Source organism: Pteropus medius, unplaced genomic scaffold, assembly GCF_902729225.1.
Source record: "Pteropus medius unplaced genomic scaffold, Ma_sr-lr_union100, whole genome shotgun sequence".
Classification (NCBI taxonomy): domain Eukaryota; kingdom Metazoa; phylum Chordata; class Mammalia; order Chiroptera; family Pteropodidae; genus Pteropus; species Pteropus medius.
The window spans coordinates 9,199,359-9,219,066 of record NW_024354502.1 but is presented as its reverse complement, the minus strand read 5'-3'; positions in this window follow the sequence as shown (position 1 = coordinate 9,219,066).

Sequence of the window (19,708 nt, the reverse complement as noted above, 5' to 3'; positions counted from 1 at the left end):
AACAAAGGTCAAGCAGTAAACTAGACTTCTATCTTCAGCTGGCTGTAACAGGGAACCCTACTCCCCACAAACCACCCTCTCACCAAGATGGTATGAAAGAGGGCAGAATAGGGGGTGAGGAATTTAACTGCATTGGATCTCTGCCAAAGTGTCCATGGAAACCAAGTGGGGAGGCTGGACTTCCAAGCCCACTGGAGAGTAATGACAGAAAGAAAACAAAACTTAGTAAGCCCAGGAATGAAAAAAAGGGTCCTAATTGGAGAATCTGCAGACACCAAAAAGAATAATAAGGGAATACTGTAAATTCTACACATGTAAATTTGACAATGTAGATACAATAAACCAATTCCTTAAAAAATACAAACTACCACAAGCCTCATGTAATATAATTTGAATAGCTTTACAAGTACTAAGGATATTAAATTTGTAATTTAAAGACTCCAAAAAAGAAATCTCCAGGCCCAAAAGTTTCACTGGAAAATACTCCAAACATGAAAGAAGACTTAACAAAATTCAACAAAATCTCTTCCAGAAAATAGAAGAGAAGTTAACACTTCCCAATTCATTTTATGAAGCTATTATTGTCCTGATACCAAAACCAGTCAGAGATAGTAAAATTATTCCTAATGACTATAGATGCAAAAATTCTTAAAATACTAGCAAATAGAATTCAACAATATATAAAAAGAATTACACATCATGATCAAGTGAAGTTTATTCCAAGATAGAAGACTATTTCAAATCAATCAATGCCACTCATCATATTAACAGGTGAAAGAGGAAAAATTACATGATCATATCAATTGATGCTAAAAGGCATTTGATAAAATTCAACATTGGGTCATGACAAAAACTCTCATAAAAATAGGAATATAGGAGAAATTTCTTCAACTAGATAAAATAGATAAAGTACATCTACAGAAAACCTATAGCCAACATCATACATAATAATAACATTCTACTGTTTTCCCCTAAGATAAAGAACAGGGCAAGGATGTCTGTCCTCGCTGATTTTATTCAACATGTTGTTGTAAGTTCTAAGCAGTGCAGTAAGACGCAAAAAGGAAATAAAAAACATAAAGATCGAAAAAGGGAAAATAAACCTGACTCTATTTGCCAATGGCATGATTGTCTACATAGAGAATCCCAAGAAATTTAAAAAAAAGAAAGAAAAAAACCCTCATGCAAACTAATAAGCAATTTCAGTAAGGTAGCAAGATACAGAATAAAAACATTAATTTTATTTCTATATACTAGTAACAAAAACATGGAAACTAAAATCAAAAATATAATAATGCTTATAAACACTCAAAAATTCTTAGGTGTAAATCTAACAAAACATGTACAGGACTTGTATGCTGAAAACTATAAAATGCTAATGAAATAAACCAAGGAAGATCTAAAGAAATGAAGAGACAACTATATTCTTCTTTGGAAGATTTAACATAGTAAAATGCAATTCTCTCTCAAAGATACACAAGTTTATATAATTCCTATCAATATTTCAGCAAGGTACTGTGTAGATGTGTACAAGATTATTCCAAAATGTACATGGAAAGGCAAAGGAATTAGATTTGTTAAAATCTTTTTTTGTAAAATAAAAATAAAGTACAATGAAACCATCTACTCAATATCAAGACCTCTTATATAGATACAATAATCAAGATTCTATGGTATTATCAGAAAGATAACACATAGGTCAGTAGAACAGAATAGAGAACCCAGAAGTAGACCGACACAAATATGACCAACTGATTTTTGAGAAAGGTGCAAAAACAATTCAATGAGAAAAAAGTCTTCCCAATAAATGGTGTTGGGGCAACTGAATATCCATAGGCAAAAAATATGAAGTTCAAAATAAATCTAACACCTTCAAAGAATAATAAATAAATAAATAAACAAACAAATAAATAAATAAATACAAAATAAATAAATCTGACACTTTATAAATTAATTCATAATGAATAACAGACTTAAGTATAAAATGTAAAACTATAAAACCTTTAGGAAAATGTAGAAAAAAATTCAGGATCTAAGGCTAGGAAAAACATTTTAAACTTGACAACAAAAACACAAATTATAAAAGGAAAAAATCAAAAATAGACTTCAAAATTTTAAACTTTTGTTCTATAAAGAAGATGAAAGGCAGCTACAGACTGAGAAAGGACTAGTATCTAGACTATATAAAGAACTCTCAAAACTTAACAGTAAACAAACAATTGAATTAGAAAATGAGCAAAAGATGTGAAAAGACATTTTACCAAAGAAAATACACAGATGGCAAATAACACATGAAATAATGTTCAACATCATGATACATTAGAGAAATGAAACTTAAAACAACAATTAAATATCACTACACACTTATCAGAATAGTTGAAATAATAGTGTGAACAGCAAATGCTGGCAAGGAGGAGGAGAAACTGGATCATTTACACATTGCTGGCAAAAATGTGAAACGATACACCCACTTTGGAAAACAATTTGGCAGTTTCTTAAAGTTCTAAACATGCAACTACCATATGACTCAGCAATAACACTCTTGATCACTTGTCCTAGAGAAATGAAGACTTATGTTCACTCACAGTCCTGCACATTAATGTTTATATCAATTCTATTCACAATAGTCCCAAACTGGAAACAACCCAGCTGTCTTTCAATAGATGGCTAGTTAAACAAACTCTATCATATTCATATCATGGACTACCACTCAGCAATAAAAAACAGTAAAGTATTTATACACACAGCAACCTGGGAATTATATTGAATGAAAAAAGTCAGTGCCGAAAGGTTATATGCTCCATGATTCCATTTAAATATCATTCTTGAAATGATATTATAAAAATGGAGAACAGACTTGTGGTCACCAGGAAATAAAGAAGGGGGCAAAGTGGGAAGGATGTGGGTGTTGTTATAAAAAGTCAACATGAGGAATCTTTATGATGGAAACATTCTGTATCTTGGCCGTTGATGTCAATATCCTGGTTGAGATTTGGTGCCACAGTTTTGAAAGCTATTACCTTTGAGGGAAGTGGATAAAGGACACATGAGAACTTCTGTGTTATTTCTCACAACATTTGAATTTATAAATATCTCAAAATTTATAGGTTTAATTAAAAAATGACCCACACATCTCTTAAGTGGAGAAAACGTAAGTGCACACAAATAAATGTGCTACAAATATGAGCAATCATTGACATGGAGATGAAATTCCTTTAGCAGAATAGTATGGTCACCATGGAAGTGGTCTCTCATAAAAGCTGAGATTTGAGCTGAATCTTGAAAGATGGGAGTAATTTACCAGCTTTCCTAATCCTTGTAATCATATGAGACAGATGTTACATCTCCTGTAGAGAAGGTTCAGAAATGTTAAATCAATGACTCAGTGTAACACAGTTTCCAACTACAATTTCACTCTCTTTCACTTTTACCATAAGGTTTAATTTTCAAAATACAATGTAATAAGAGCAAAATTCTAGAGAAGTAACAAATTATTTTTTTAAAAAAATTTTAAGTGCATTCATCTAATGAGGCATTTAGTAAGAACGGATAATATTCCTGAAGGAGATTAGGTAGACACTGAGGTGTTAAAGATGAGACAAAATCATAGGCTTCGAAAAGAGAAAAGGGACTCATTCCATATCAGTTATGTTTCAGAGTCAATGGTTCTCAAACTGTCACCTGGCTGTATGCTATTGCTTGCACAAGAGATTCCCATTTGTAATATCTCTTAATTCATGCAGTGACTTGGGGGAGAGTGAAAGAGTCAAGAAGACAAATTCAGGATAATGTAGGAAAAGAGGAAGCTTGTGCGTAATTTATGAAAGTACCCACTCCCCTTAATTTAGAGACCTGTCAAAAGGGAATTGCAACCTCTTGCATAGGATATGAAACACTGTGCAAACCATTTTACATTCTTCATAGTAATTTTATTAGTCTAGTAAAGATATTCTCAACCTCATCCCCATTAATACTTTGGGCCAGATAATACTTTGTAATGGGGGCTGTCCTGTGCATTATGTTTAGCAGCATCCCTGGCCTCTACCTCCTGGATACTAGTAGCATCTTCCACCCAAAGTTGGAATGTTTAAAAATGTTTCCAGGTATTATCAAATGTCCCCTGGGGGCTGCAAAACTGCTTCCCTTTAAGAACCACTGGTCTACTAGTGTTATTGTCACTTTGTTAATGAGAACTGATATTTGGAGAGGTTCAATAAGCTGCCAGAATTAAACAACAATTAATTGGTAGAGCCAGGAATATAATACAGGTTTCCTTGATTCCAAAAATATCACCGTTTTTTCCCACTCCACCTAGTTTCTATAAAGAGTTCACAGAAAGATAGATCCTTAACCTAAAATTATGAAATACGGTGACTGAGGCTCTAACTAAGGAGTGACCAGAAGGCTATAGGAGCCAAAAGGATGGAACAAGTAGTTCTGCTTGGACTAGACGTGGAAGAGCAAAGGTACTGGTTTTCTACTTCTGCAGAACAAACAACACAGTTTATCTTCACACAGATTCCTTTGGTCAGGAATTTGGGTACAGATTAGCTAGGTCCTAAGGGTCTCGATAAAGTGAAATTCAAATGTTTTCAAGAAGTGCAATTTCATCTGAGACTCAGGATCCTCTCCCAAGCTCACCAGTTGTGAGCAGAATTCATTTTCTGTGGTGGATTGACTAATGTCCCCATTGTCTTGCTGGCTATTGGCCAAGGACCATTCTTAGTTCCTTCCCAGAGGCTGCCTTTGGGTCATTTCCATGTGGCCCTTTCATCTCAAAAGGTGGTGACCTACTTCTGTAAGGTCAGCAGGAGAGATTTTGCTGCCACTTTTTGTCTTTTTTAAGGACTCACCTGATTAAGTCAGACCCACCTGGGATTTTCTCCCTTCTGATCGACTCCAAGTCTACTGACTAGTCAACCTTAATTATATCTGCAAAATCCCTTTTGCCATATAACTTAACATAATTATGGGAAAGAAATCCCATATCATATTTGCAAGTCACACCCACACTCAAGGGAAGAGGATTATACAAGAGTACAGGTCACAGGGGTTATCTTAGAAGTCTGTCTACTATACATAATTCATAAACTTGTTTTCTTCCTGCTTAGCCCAGGTAATACCTAACTTGGCATCTTCCTCATTCACGATATGCCTGGTTGCCCCCACAAATGCCTCCCGATCTTATGTAAAGACTCCATTCTGTTTAGCTTATTGGCACATAATATTGCCTCCTAGATCCTGGACAAAACCAACTGCATATTTGATTCTTCCTTTAAAACTTGGCTTTTCTCTAAGTTTTTCTTCTAATCCATAGGTATATAACAATTTCTGTGTACTGTGAGCCATGATACTTAAACAAATAGTCCTAATGTCAGACAATTTTACATCAGTCACATTAACTTGCAGGTGGTTTTATATAATGATAATCTAATAAAGTACAGCTTATCCCCATTTTTTTAAAGTAAGAAAATTTAGGATCAGAGAGATCAAGCATCTTTCCCAATGTCCTACAGCTTTTCAAGGAAGTGACAGTGACAAATTCACGAGGCTCCAAGTTCATACTCCTTTCAGTGCCTTAACTGCTTTCAACTTATGGAGAACAGTAGAGAAGCAGTGATTGAGAAACTGACAATCCTTTTGCCAAGTAGCATCTCCTCTGCTTAGTACTTTTCACCTTGATTGTCACAACCCTCTAAATAAATATCATTTTGACTCTTTCTAAGGACACTTCTATTTAAATTTCATCTTCTCGACCTTGCAAAATCTTTCAGGGCAGGAACCATGTTCTTCTGTAGTCTCATTGGTGCTTGTTCAGTCTTGCATAAATGACAGTCCTTGAGAATTACTGGTATACATGACGAATGAATTCTTTATCACTCAACAAAATACCACAATTCAGAAAAGATCTACAAACTGGGAAGAGGAGAGAACTGTATGCATGAAACCCCTTTCGCATCGAGCCTGCTTTTCCAGCACTGCTTTCACTTGCTTATTTATTCTCTGCAAGAAGCTGTGCATCAGATCTGCTCCACTTCTACTACCTGCTGACCAGAGGTAGAACTTTATGCTCCACTATCTTTTAATAATATTTTATTAAATCAAAATAACCTAGCTTTCCAGTGGCATTTCTTTAAAGGAACTTTTCGGTGCCCAATGCAGACTCAGATATAGAAAGAAACCTATATCAAGTTCTGGTGTTAAGTTGTAGAGAGGGGGAGCTGAAGATTCCAAAATCGTATATTGATTTAACAGATATTTTTTGAACACTGAACATGTGCCATTATGCTAGGTTCTAAAACTATTTCATTCGTTGCTCTGAGGAGTTCACAGTTAGCAGATCATGTGGACATGGAAACAGCAATTAGAATATACATTAGAAATTGGTGCAGGGAGCAGAGGAGGACCCACTAGCTCCGTCCTGACTTAGAGTTCAGGGTGCTGGTCTGGTCGGCTTTCCAGATGAAATTATATCTCAGCTGAGCCACCAGAGGAATGAGATTCAGACAAGACAGGGAGCTGAAGAATGTGTCCCATCCAAAAAGAACATCAAAATCCTGGAATGCAAGAAGGAGATTGATGAAATAGGAGACTCAGATCTGGGAAGAGTCTTAAAGACCAAATAATAGAATTGGGGTCTTTTTTTTTTATCCAGGGGGCAACAGGAAACCCATAGATACACGTTAGGAAGGAGAGTACCTCAGAGATTCCGTCATGGCTACAGAATGGAGGAAGGAAAGCCTATAAGTCAGGAAGGAAATCAGGAGACTAGTGATTATCCAAGCAAGAAATAAGGACGAAGCAGTGCTAGACAGATGGGAGCAACGTGAGGATTAGCCAGTCTTGGTTATCAACTGGATGTGGAGATGAAGGAGGGAAATGAATTAAGAATGACGCCAGGGTTCTGGCACAGTCACCTGAGTAGATGTTGGTGCCATTAACTGAGGTGGGGGAACCAAGATAAGAGGCAGACTAAGGAGCTCTGAGTTTCAGTGTTGAACATGGTGCATTTCAGGGGCTGATTCTGAGTTTCTACTGATATATGACAGGAGATGGCAATAACAACAGCACGTAAGTCCTTCTTTTTCCTTGTCAGGTGTCCCAGGACACTTTATAACCAGGATGCCATCTCCCCCACTACCAAGGCTCATTTGTCTAATCATTTAATGTGACTTAATGTTAAATGTACTTGGGTTCAAAAGACCTTACCTCTCAATCAAAATGTGAAATCAAAGCACTACGTGAGTTAAGTGTGTCTATCTGCACAGGTGCTACACACACCACATCAAAGGCATTTTGCACTTGCCATAGGGGAGGGCTTTGTGACCTTGGAAATAAATTTGAAATGTATGGGCTCCCTGAAACCACAGAGCTGACTGAATATGACTTGAATTATGGTAATGCATTATATTCACCATGGAGGAAACCCAGTGCAAATTGTTGAATTTAAGGGTTTTTAACAAAAGAAATAAAAGATCCACAACCCAAATTATTAGATGACAAAGTAGACTGCTTTCAAATCCTCAGATAGCAAACCATATCTATATACATATATTGGTCTACAAAAATGTTCTCTCAGACCATAACATTTTTTTCTGGCTTTCCTCACATTTATTAACACCAGTTTCACTTTATCATATCTACACTTTCCTACTGGAATAACAGTTGTGAAAAATTCTTAGAACACTGAATACACTGAACCAAACTAAATTTACCTATAATCTTAATGCAAGACCACATCTACTTGTTGGTAGCCAAAATAGTATTTTCTTTAAGGAAAAAAAAAAAACAGCTGGTCTCACTTCTTCTAATTATAGTGTAAGTTAATGCGTAATGTTCAATTTTATTTTTCTTTCTGCCATGGTTTTGGGGAGCTAGAAATGTATTGAAACACCAACCCATTCAGTCATGAAAATGACCAAAAAGATCTCACTGTCTCCGTAGAACTTAGGTCCATTTTCCTAACCATCTCATAAGAACTAGGTGGATATTTACATAATTTTTAGGTATCATATAACCCTGTAAATATTTTTGCCCTCTGATCAAATTATAGTTTCAGGCCCCATATAACTTATTTAACAACAGACACTGTTTATGTAGGCTGTACCATGTGATAGGCACCATGCCAAGCATTTATATGCATTATCTTATCTCTATAACAATTCTTTAGTAGATATTACTTTCATTTCCTAGATAAGGAAACTGAGGCACATAGAGGCTTAGTCCAAGGTCACATGGCCAGCAAGAAGATAGAAAAGATGAGAATCAATCCTAGACTCACCTAACTCTAGAACCTTACTCTCAAATATGTTATTGCCTACCTTGATTTGTGCAATTTTCAAAATAAACAAATTTGTTTAGTGTGTGTGTGTGTGTGTGACTACTTAAAGCTTACCTTGGGTATTTAATAAATTATATTTATATATTCTATATTTTAATATCTGATATTTAGTAAATAATATTTTATTCAATGAAGATGAAATATACCTGTATTTTCCATCAGATTGGGAAGATTCTATAGCTTAGTTTGTTAAAAAAAATTTTAATTCTATCTTTGGACAGGTTAGTTAATTCACTATATATAAACAATGGAGTCAATTCAAACATGCATAAAATTAAAATATGTAAACAAAATACTAAACCCATTATATTTACTTTAACCTGAGTCAATCCTAAAACTAAAATTGTAAAATATACATATCAAACATAAGATTAAATAATATCAGCTGTCCTTTATAAATTCTCTACCCACGTGAGGGTACTATGCTGCACACTTTACCCGTATTATCATTTCTAATCTCTATGAGGCTCTATAAGGAAGGTATTATCATACCCATTCTAAAGATAAGAAAAGTTAGGCTCAGTACAGTTGTATTGGTTTAATAATGTCATTCAGCCAATAAGAAAAGGCCCTTGGGCTTAAAATTAGAGATTTCTGATTGTGCCCATGAAACGCAATGCCAGAGTATGTTCCCCAAATAATACATTTTATAAAGCTCAAGTACTTCCCTGAGCCAATGTTGAAAACCCTCAGTAGCCGAAAGTCCATTTTATGCCTTCCATGTGTTAGCAACTCTATAAAAGTTAAATTCATCGGCATCTGTAATATAAGAACTAATGGGATCAGTATTCTTTGAAAATTATGTTTTTTTTCCAAATGTCACCTTATGTTCCACACACATTTTCAAAAATGAATGTTCGGGTTTTAAAGAGGGACTAAACAAAATCGACAATGTAATTTTATCCAGGTACCAAAAAAAAAAAAAAGACACACACACATTCACTTGCCTTATGGGTGACTCTACCAGTCAGGCTGTGATAATAATTTACTATTCTAGAATATAGTTATTCTTCCAGTTTTGACATAATTGCCATGTTATTTCACTCACATATTCCTCTGTCTATCCCAGTAGCTAGGGGCCATTTTTCATGTCATTCATTTGCATCAAAAATTACAGGTTTTGATATCATTGCCACAGCCTGTGCTTTAACTTTGCAATATACTGTAGCAAAACCTCTAATGTGGCTAATCTAGTTCATGATTCACTGTAACTGCAGTTAGGGTTCCCTGAAAGGGCTGCCACTGACCAAAATGCCCTCTGCTTATGCCAAACACTCTTCGGGCTCAGCTCTCCCAGCTTAGGTTGAAAGAGCTCCCTAAGTAAGTAGCCATTTGAAGCTCTTCCTATCCCAGTCATCAATTGATTCTATGACCTTGGCACTGTTGAGCCTCTTCTCTATGCCGCTGTAAATTAGAAAGGCACAGGCATGGTTTTCTTAATTTCTTTCTCCTTTTTGTCATTCAGACTCCCAGAAATGTGTAGAGATTTTTCCCTGGGTTCAGAGAAAGGCAAGCAATAACAGCCATCTCACTATTGGCTCCAACTCAAGGCCAAGGGTTCCCTCTGATGCTCACATTGCAAATCTCAGTCACCTAAAAGAACAAGTGGAAGCAGAAACTGCATGAGATAGGAAGAGCCGTAGGCTGGCAAGTTGGAAGGGTCTTGAAGATTATTGATCCACCACTCATTTTCCAGAGGCACCAAGAGCTCAAGTGATTTGTTCAAGGTCGCCAGTGTGCCCCCAATTAGTTAATTCATGAGTTCCTTCATTCACCAGACATCTAGTGACACCTATGATTTCCTAGATCCTGCACAGGGTGCTGGGCATCTAGAAATGAGTAAGATGGGGTCCTGCCTCAGAGAGAGCACAGTCTGGTGGGAAAGTTAGATAGGTAGATAATGACGTGCAATAAAGTGTCAGGGCAGTGTGGCCATACATCCTGGCTGGTCCATGAAAATCCCAGTTTCCACCAGTTGTTCCAGCTTGATTGTCAGTAGAACCCCCTTTAACTCTCAAAAGTGTTCCCGTTTGGATGACTGGATGATCAGTTATAGGTGATAAAAGAGAAGAACGTGAGTGGAGGCTCAAAGGAGGAATTTGCTTAGGTTCATTCTCTAATAAACCTCTTATAACTATCATTGCATGGAAGGAAAGTATTCATTCTCAATGAGTCTTTTCTGTTGTTTTTGAAAACCAAAAAGGAAAGCATCTTTAAGTAGATTTCAGAGGAAAGAGGTTGCTGCACTGGCTGAGCCCAATCTAATACTTGCAGTTGGTTGTTGTTCATAGTCACACAGCTGGTTAGCAGCAGAGCCAGGCAGTAAATCTAGCTGTCTTGACTTCCTGTCCAGTGCTCTTGTTATTACCCTTTATCCAAATGACTGTCCAAGATGGGTTCTCGTGACTAAGTGGACCTCCCCCAATAGGACTCCCTGTAGCCTCTACCTGATGCCTCTCACTAACCAGTTTTGCCATCTGCCCTCTGCCAGTCACAAACACTCCTCCTGATATAAAACATAAATACTCAAAGATAAACCACTTTAACGAGACTTATGCTGATGTTGTCCTTACAAATTTATATTATAAAAAATTCTAATGGCAACCAATTTTGATACATAGTAATAACTATATGAAAGTTATTTGCCCATTTCCTATGGACAAACTTCAAGTCTTGGGCTAGATATTTTATTCCGCATGATAATGAATTATTATTCTGCAAAATAATACTATTCTCACAGTTATTCTGCCAGGTGATACAATTGTGCCATTTTTAACGATGAAAAAACAGAGAATTTGAGAACTATATGACCTGCCTTTGACCACGCAACTGATAAATATTGGAGCCAGAACTAAAGCCCAGGTCTGCCTTGTCCCAAAATGTCATGTTTACTGCTTATCTATTTTTATCCTACTCCTCAAGGGAAAAAAAAATTTATTAAAAACTCTTGAAAATCAATTAATTACCAGCATCTGTTGAGCCCTATTATGATTAAAGTATTCGTGGAGAAATGCAAAAGCATGGGACACGTGGACTACTTATCAAGAGTTATAGGATCCTTAAGAAAATAAAACATATACACATACATACCAATCACATAGAATAGAAAGTATGAACACAACAGAGCAGATTATAAATGCTACAGGTTCCAAAGTGGAGATCAACATGGTGATCAGGGAAGGTCACAAAGAAGAGGCAGAGTTTGAACCATAAAGAAGAGGGTTCCAGGTAGCTAAAATCTGGGACAGAATATTCCTTATAGGTTCTGCCACTGGTAAAGCTGGGAAGAAGTGACTGAACATGGAAAGTGAATAGAACAGAGATGATGCTGAGGAGGATCTCAGGTTTTTTACTTGGCAAATGGGAAATGGGAGTAAATGTGCCTACCTTAAAGGCCGTTAGAAAAACAGAAGAAGCTGAGGTATGAGAAGCACTTCAGCACAGTAGATGCGTGTAATATTATTTCGACAAATCATAGCTCTTATTATTAACCTTATGATGGTGGCAGCCATCTTGTTGGCTTCCAGAGTTTCATTAGTGTTATCAGTAAAATGAGAATAGTCTTGATGGGTACATGCTAGTCAAGAAATACCTAGCAATTCTTGAAGACTCTCCAGTCTTCTGGTAACAAAAAGACATAGTTGTTTCCCACCAGATATTAACTCCTCAGATCTTGGGGCACTTGGGCTGCAGACTCAGTTGTTAACAGCAGTATGCTGGTCAAACACCACTTTTTGTATCCATGATATAAAAAAGGTTGGGAAGCACTGTGTGAAGGACCAGACCAAAGGGACAAAGTTTTATGCAAGGCTTATTTGCACATGTTAGGTCTCTATTAGTTATCTACATTTTTAAGGGAAAAATAAGGATTTATTTAGTACTTTCTTCTTGTCGGGCATATTTAATTTTATCTTTTTTCACTCCTCATGGTGTACACAGAAATACTCTAAGAGGTGTTCCATGGATTTACTTGTATCTGAGATCCCCAAGATATATTCCACTCTAATTTGAGAAAATTATAGCTCGCAACTATCTTCCCTTTACACTTTCTGTTTTCCTCCTCTTTCTATTCTGTAGAGCAGAGGTTATTAATCTTGGCTGCACTTAAAATTATCCAGATGGCTTTTTAAAAGTTTAGGTGTCACCCCAAAATTTTGATTATAAGGTTTGGGGTTTGGCATAGACAGTGTTTTTCAAAAGTCTGCTCTGCCTCCCAGGCGGTTCCAGTGTGCAGTCAGGGTTGGAATCTGTGCAAAAGGACTGAACACCTTCTAACATGTGCACAATCAATTCCTCCAATTCAAAACTACGTCCAAAGGTTGATTATTTGAGACTGGTCAGTACCTGTTTGAGACCCAGAAGAAGTACACTTGAACAGAGAAGCCACTTTGCAATTTAAGGAGGTAGTAGCACTCACAAAAATTTTTGTGAGTGCTCGAATGTAGACTAAAACTCTATAGCTATTTCTCCCTCAACTCTCAACACACACGCCATTACCAAATGCAAGAGTATGCAGTATACAGCTTACATGCCTCTAAGTAATAATGCATTGATTTATAGTTTGCACAATAAATGGCATTTTCCGTTACGTGGACGGTAATAGATTGTTCTGGAATGAATACAAGTCCACAATTCATCCAAGGACTATGCTGATGCTACAAACTAAAGCTCACAATTTATGCAGTTAATCCATGGTAGTTCAATGCTGAGAATGGAGGATAGTATTCAATTTGGTGAGCATCTATTATTTTAGTTGAAACATAATTAACTTGATAGATATAAAAAGCAAGAGAAATGTTTTCAGGGACTTTTCTTCTTTTTCTTACCTTCCTAACTTCTCCTTGCATCTCCATGTTGCCCTCTAGGATAATCCTTTCCTGTTTCGGAGGAAGACTGGGAACAGAAAGGATTGTTTAAAGACAACGAGTACTGTGTGATTTCCATTTCTGGGCTGTGAGTTAGGGCAACATGCTGGAGACAATTGTATTTGCCGCTTTCCATCAGATAATTAGTTTATCAGAAGTGCAGTGGAAGTGAGTGACCAAAACTAAGACTTTCATTAAAAGACAATTCTTACCATACAGTTTTAAAGAAAAGGCTGCAACCCATTTGCTTTAACAAATGTCTGTGACTTCACTGTACTAAAATTTTCTCAATGGCAAGCCCTTCTAACTTTTCTTTGTTTAAGATATAGACAAGCAAGTGACATGGTTCAACTAATATTAAGAGTAAAGATCATTACAAATTAGCTTTATGGAAAGAGCATAATAGAACTAAGTTTACATTCACAAGTCCATGATGCCGTAGAATTATTTTTTGAGATTCCATACACAGGCAGAAAAAGTAAGCTAAAGCATGCACCTAAAGAGACATTACAGAATGACAAAAGTATTAATTAACCAAGAAGACATAACAATTCTAAGTTCACAGACTAAAAATCAGCAAGGACAATAGAACTAAATTACACCATCAACCAACTGGATCTATTTTTGTATAGAACTCCATCCAGCATCAGCAGATAATCTACTCCCAAAAATTTATCAACAATAAACATTTTTTTCGAGTTCACATGGAATATTCACCAAGACAAAAATACCTTGGGTAAACTTAAATGAATTGGGATCACATAAAGTGTTTCCTTAGGTTGTAATCAAATTAAATTAGAAATTAACTATAGAAATATAAGAAGAAAGTCTCTACACACTTAAAAATAAATTTTATAACCAGTCTATGAGTCAAAAAGGAAGTCTAAAGGAAAATTGCAAAAATTAGAAAATATTTTGAACTGAACAAAAATGAAAATACAACATATCAAAATTCATGAGATGTACCTGAAGCATTGCTCAGAAAGAAACTTATAGTATTCAATTCTTGTGTTAGAAAAGAATAAAAATCACAAATAAATAATCAAAGTCAAAACCTTAAAACAAAAGAAAGCGAAGATGAATGAGAGAATAAAAATAACATCATATCATAGAATTGTAAAAAGAAAACCAATATAAAAAATATATAAAACCAAGAGCTGGTTATTTGAAATGATTAATAAGATTTACAAACCTCTACCAAGATTGATTAAGAAAAAGAGAAATCACAAATCACCAATATCAGGAATAATGAAGGAGGCATCGCTATAGATAACATAGCCTTTAAAAAGAAAATGAGGGCATATTATGAACAACTTCATTTATATAAATTTGTCAATTTATATAAAAAGGATCAATTCCTCAAAATTCACAAACTATCAGAGCACACCAAGTTGAAATAAATAACCTAAATAGTCCTATAGCTATAAATAAAATTGAATTTGTATTTTAAAATTAAAAAGAACTTTCCAAGCCTCGATTGTTTCACTGATAAATTCTACCAAATTTCAACTCTACACAAACTGTTCCAGAAAAGAGAGGGAACACTACCCAATACATTTATGAGACCGTCATTATTCTGATACTAAAACCAAATAAAAATACTGCAAAACAAGTCTACAGACCAGTATCTTCCATAGATGGAGATGTAAAAATCTTCAACAAAGTGGTGGTGAATTGATTTTAGTGATATATTGAAAAAATAATATACCATGACCATGTGTGGTTTATCCTGGCAATGAAAGTCTGGTTCTATATTTGAAAATCAATGTCACCTACCATAGTAAATATCAAAAGGGGAAAAGTGAGAAAATTATATAAATTGATGCAGAAAAATTACTTAATAATTTAACATTCATTAATCATAAAACCTCTCAACAAACAAGGAAAACAGAAGGGAGGGAAGTTTTCTCAACTCGATAATAGGATCTATAAGTAACTGATAGTTAACATCTTTCTTTATGGTGAAAGATTTAATATTTTTTCTTACATCAGGAAGTAGACCAGGATTTATACTCATCACTCTTATTCAATACTGTCTTAGAAATCTCAAACAATGCAATAACGCAAGGAAAAGAAATAATGGGCACAGAGATTGGAAAGGAAGAAATAAAACTGTTCCTAGCCACAGATGAGATAAATAACTGATTGTCTAAATAGAAAATCTGAAGGAACCTACAAAAAGTCTTAAAATTAATAAGTGAGTTTATCAAGTCACAAGCTACAAAATCAACACTCAAAAATTAATCCTACTTATGTATTCTGGCAATGTAAAATTGGAAAACAATTTTTTTTAAGTTTTGCTTATAATTACTTCAAGAAAATAAAATACTTAGAAATAAACCTAATGAAACACAAAGAAGCTCTCTATATTAGAAATTATGAAGTTCTGATTAAATGAATCACAGCAGACCAAAAGAGAGACATACCATGTTCATGGATTGGAAGACTCGACATAGTAACGATGTCAATTCTGCCCACAACGAACTGTAGATTTAACCCAATTCTCATCAAAATCCTTATAGGATTTTCTTTTCACATGAATTCAGTAAAACTGAATTCAAAGTTTATATGGAAAGACAAAGGAATTAGAATAGCTAGAATAATTTGGGGGAAAAATTATAATCTGTTATACAATTTTAATATATATTATAAAGCTAAATTATAATCTGTTATACAATTTTAATATTTATTATAAATTAAAAGTGTATGGTATTGGTGAAAGGATAGAAACATATATTGGTGAAAAAAAAGGAGAGTCCATAAATAGACCCATAGAAATATAGCCTATTTTAACAAAGGTATAAAAACAATTCAATGGGGGTAAAAGATAGTCTCTTTAACAAATGATTTTGAAAGAATTGGACATCTATAAGTAAAAAATAAATAAACTAACATATTATCCAAAAATTACTCAAAGTGGATTATAGCTCTAAATAAAATAGATATAAAATTCCCAGGAGAAAACCTTTATGGCCTGGGGCTAGGCAGAGAGTTCTCAAGCATGAACCCAAAAGAACTGCCAAGAGAGAAGGAGAGAGAGAGAGAGAAATTTGTCTTCACCAAAATAAAAATATTTTATTTGTGACAACATTTTTAAGAGGATTAAATGGTAAGCAACAGACTGAAAGAAAATATTTGCAAGTCATATATCTGACAAAAAAACTTGTATCCAGAATACATAATAAACTCTCAAAACTTAGAAAGGAAACAGACAATTTGTTTTTTAAAAATAATAGACAAATGAACACACACTTCACCAAGAGGATATAAAAATGCCAAATTATCATATAAAAAGTTGTTCAACATTATTGACCATTAGCAAAATTCAAACTAAAACCACTATAAAATATCACTACTTATTTTACAATGGATAAAATAAAAAATACTGACAATACCAAGCCCTGGTTAGGATACAGAGTAACTGGAACACTCATATGTTACTGGTGGGAGTGAAAATTTTGCCATTTGGCAGTTTCTTAGAACGTTAATACACTTGTCCTGGGTGTATTACCATAAAGATATGAAAACCTATGTTCACACAACAACCCGTACAGATAAGTTTGTAGCAGCATAATCACCAAAAACTGGAAAGAATCCCAATGTCCCTCAACAGGTAAATAAAGTGTTGGTTTATCCATACCATGGAATGGAAAAATAAAAAGAAATGATAGAAGTATCAATAAAAAGGAACAAATATTATAACATGCAATAACTTGAATCAATTGCAAAGTCATTATGCCTCATGAAAGCAACATGTTTCAAGATTACTTACTGTAATCTTGTATGCTACTGTATGCCGTTTTCAAAAAGACAAAAACTTTAAGGATGGAGAACAGATTGGTGGTTGCCAGGGGTTGCAGGTGGGAGGAAGATATCATTTTAAGAAGATAGAACAAAAGAGTTGTTTGAGTTAATGGAACTCTTCTCTATCCCAATTCTGGCAATGGTTGCATGAATCTATAAAAGTGTTCAAACTCATAGAATTGTACATTTTTTAAAAAAGTAAATTTACCATATTAACTTAAAATTAATTTAAAAGCAAGCACCTGTGAATGTCAATGTGTTTATTTAATGACAAGAATGGAATGTTTTAAGATTCCTTTTTTGAAAGACAACACAAGGAAGTTAATGGAAGGACTATAATTATGTCGCTGTCTCCCACCAAGCCTGAACCTCATAAACCATCAAGCTTTCTAACTCCTTGCTAAAAGTCAAGTTTGGCTACAGAGAAGAGAGGCTGTGAGGTAGATTTTGCTTTTTAGTGTAAAGTCCCAAATGGTCTAAATGCAGAGTTGCTAGGTGTTACTGTGCAGGTTTAGGTAAACAGAGGTTGCATAGATGTTGGTACAGTCAAAAACTGCAAAGCTCTAGAAGAGGTTAACACAAACTTCTACCAGTCACTCATGACTAGGTCTAAATCAGATTATGATGCGTTTCTTTGGGGGAAATTGCAGAAATAAGAGTTAGAAAATGGGAAAGAACGGGGAAAGATACTTTTGAAGCTTTGAGTACAGTTTTAAGAAAGCAGAGCTGAGTGGAATTCTGCAGCCAAAATAATGTAGACAGACAGACACCCAGTAGGAAGGGGAAATAAACAGAAGACTTAATAAACACTTCACAAAAAATTCAAATCGCTAGTAAATATACAAAAGAGTCCTCAACCTCATCAGTCATCAGGGAAATGCAAATTAAAATCACAAAGAGATACCATGCACGCTCCCAGAATTTCTAAAATGAAAAAAAGCAAACTTCAAGTGTTGGCAAAGAGGTGGAGAGGAACCAGCACTCTCCTAACTTCTAGTGGGGAACCGGTGGTATAACCACTTTGGGAATTTTTTTGACACTACTGACTAAAGTTGAAACACGCATATCCTATGACACGGCGATCTTCTTCCCGGGGAAATATACTCAACAGTCATGTGTTTGTATGTTTACCAAAATACATGATCCAGAATGTCCACAGCTCCTCTACCCATAATAGCCTTCTATGTTTCCTATTGCTGCTATGACACATTTTCATAAACCTCATGGGTTAAAACAGCATCAATGCACAATATTACAGCGCTTTAGGTCAGAAGTCTAAATGGGTCTTAATGGCTAAAAATCAAGGCGTCAGCATAGCTACACTTTCTCTGGAGGAGCTATGTGTGAATCAGTTTCTTTGCCTATTTCAGCTTAACTGCCATCCTTAGATGGCATCTTTAAAACACATCAAAATGCATCACTCCAACCTTCGCTTCCATTAACACATCTGCTCCCTGACTTTCACTCTCCTGCCTCCCTTGCAATTACATCGGGCCTATCTTGAAAATCCAGAAAAATCTCCCCATCTCAAGATTCTTAATGTAATCACATCTGCAAAGTTCCTTTTGCCACATAAGGTAGCATGTTCATGGGGATTAGGATGTGGACATCTTTGGAGAACCATTATTCTGTCGACTACAAACCACAAGCAAGGAAGTACTCAATTTTCCATCAACAAAAGAATGGGTAGTTGGGATGTATTCATATGCTGGAATGCTATACAACAATGAGAAAAGATAATGTTCAATGACTTGCAGTGTTATGAATGGATCTCATAAATGTAATGTTGAGCAAAAGAAGCTAGAAACGAACGATAATGTGCATCTATGTGTATAAAGTACAGAAAGTGGCAAAATTAATCTATGCTAGAAGTCAGGATAGTGGTTACCTTGAATGTAGAAGGACTTTGAGGGAAGCTGATGATTGTTTCGTGTCTCAATCTGGGAGCTGATTTGTAGATATGTTAGTCTATGAAAAATCCATCAGACTATACCCTGAAGGCATGTGTGTACTTTTCTATGTGTATATTTTATTTAGTACAATAAAAAATATAACATTTTTTTGGCAAACGAGGAAGAATAGTCTTGTGTGCATAAGGAGCCCCCAGGCTACTGTAACTCAGTGTAGTGAGAAAAGTTGCAGCTTTGGAATCAGATAGGCAGGACCTAGAATCACAGCTCTTTTACTCATGCTGTATTTTTGCACAAATTATTTAATCTTTTTGGTCCTTGCTTTCCTTCCCTGGTAGCATTCCTTGCCTTGTTGGATAAGTAAACAAATGGAACATAACAAGGACTGAGTAAATACTACTTCCCCTCTCAGTTTTGCCCTTAAGTCTATCTTTCAACAGAGAAAATATGCAACAGAAAAAGGAAGGAAGGAAGGAAGGAAGGAAGGAAGGAAGGAAGGAAGGAAGGAAGGAAGGAAGGAAGGAAGGAAGGAAGGAAGGAAGGAAAGAAGAGAGGGAGGGAGGGAGGGAGTGAAAGAGGGAGAAGAAAAGAAAGAAAAGAATGAACAAAAGGAAAAAAAAAGGATAGAAAAGAAACAATCGTCTCAGAATCTGGGTTGATTTTTTCTTGTTTGTTTTTTGGGGTTGTTTGTACATTTTCAGTGCCATGTTTAAAAATATTTGCCAGGAATTGCATGAGAAGTTGCTCCACACCCTATAAAATTAGTAAAGAAGTAGTTCTCCATTTCT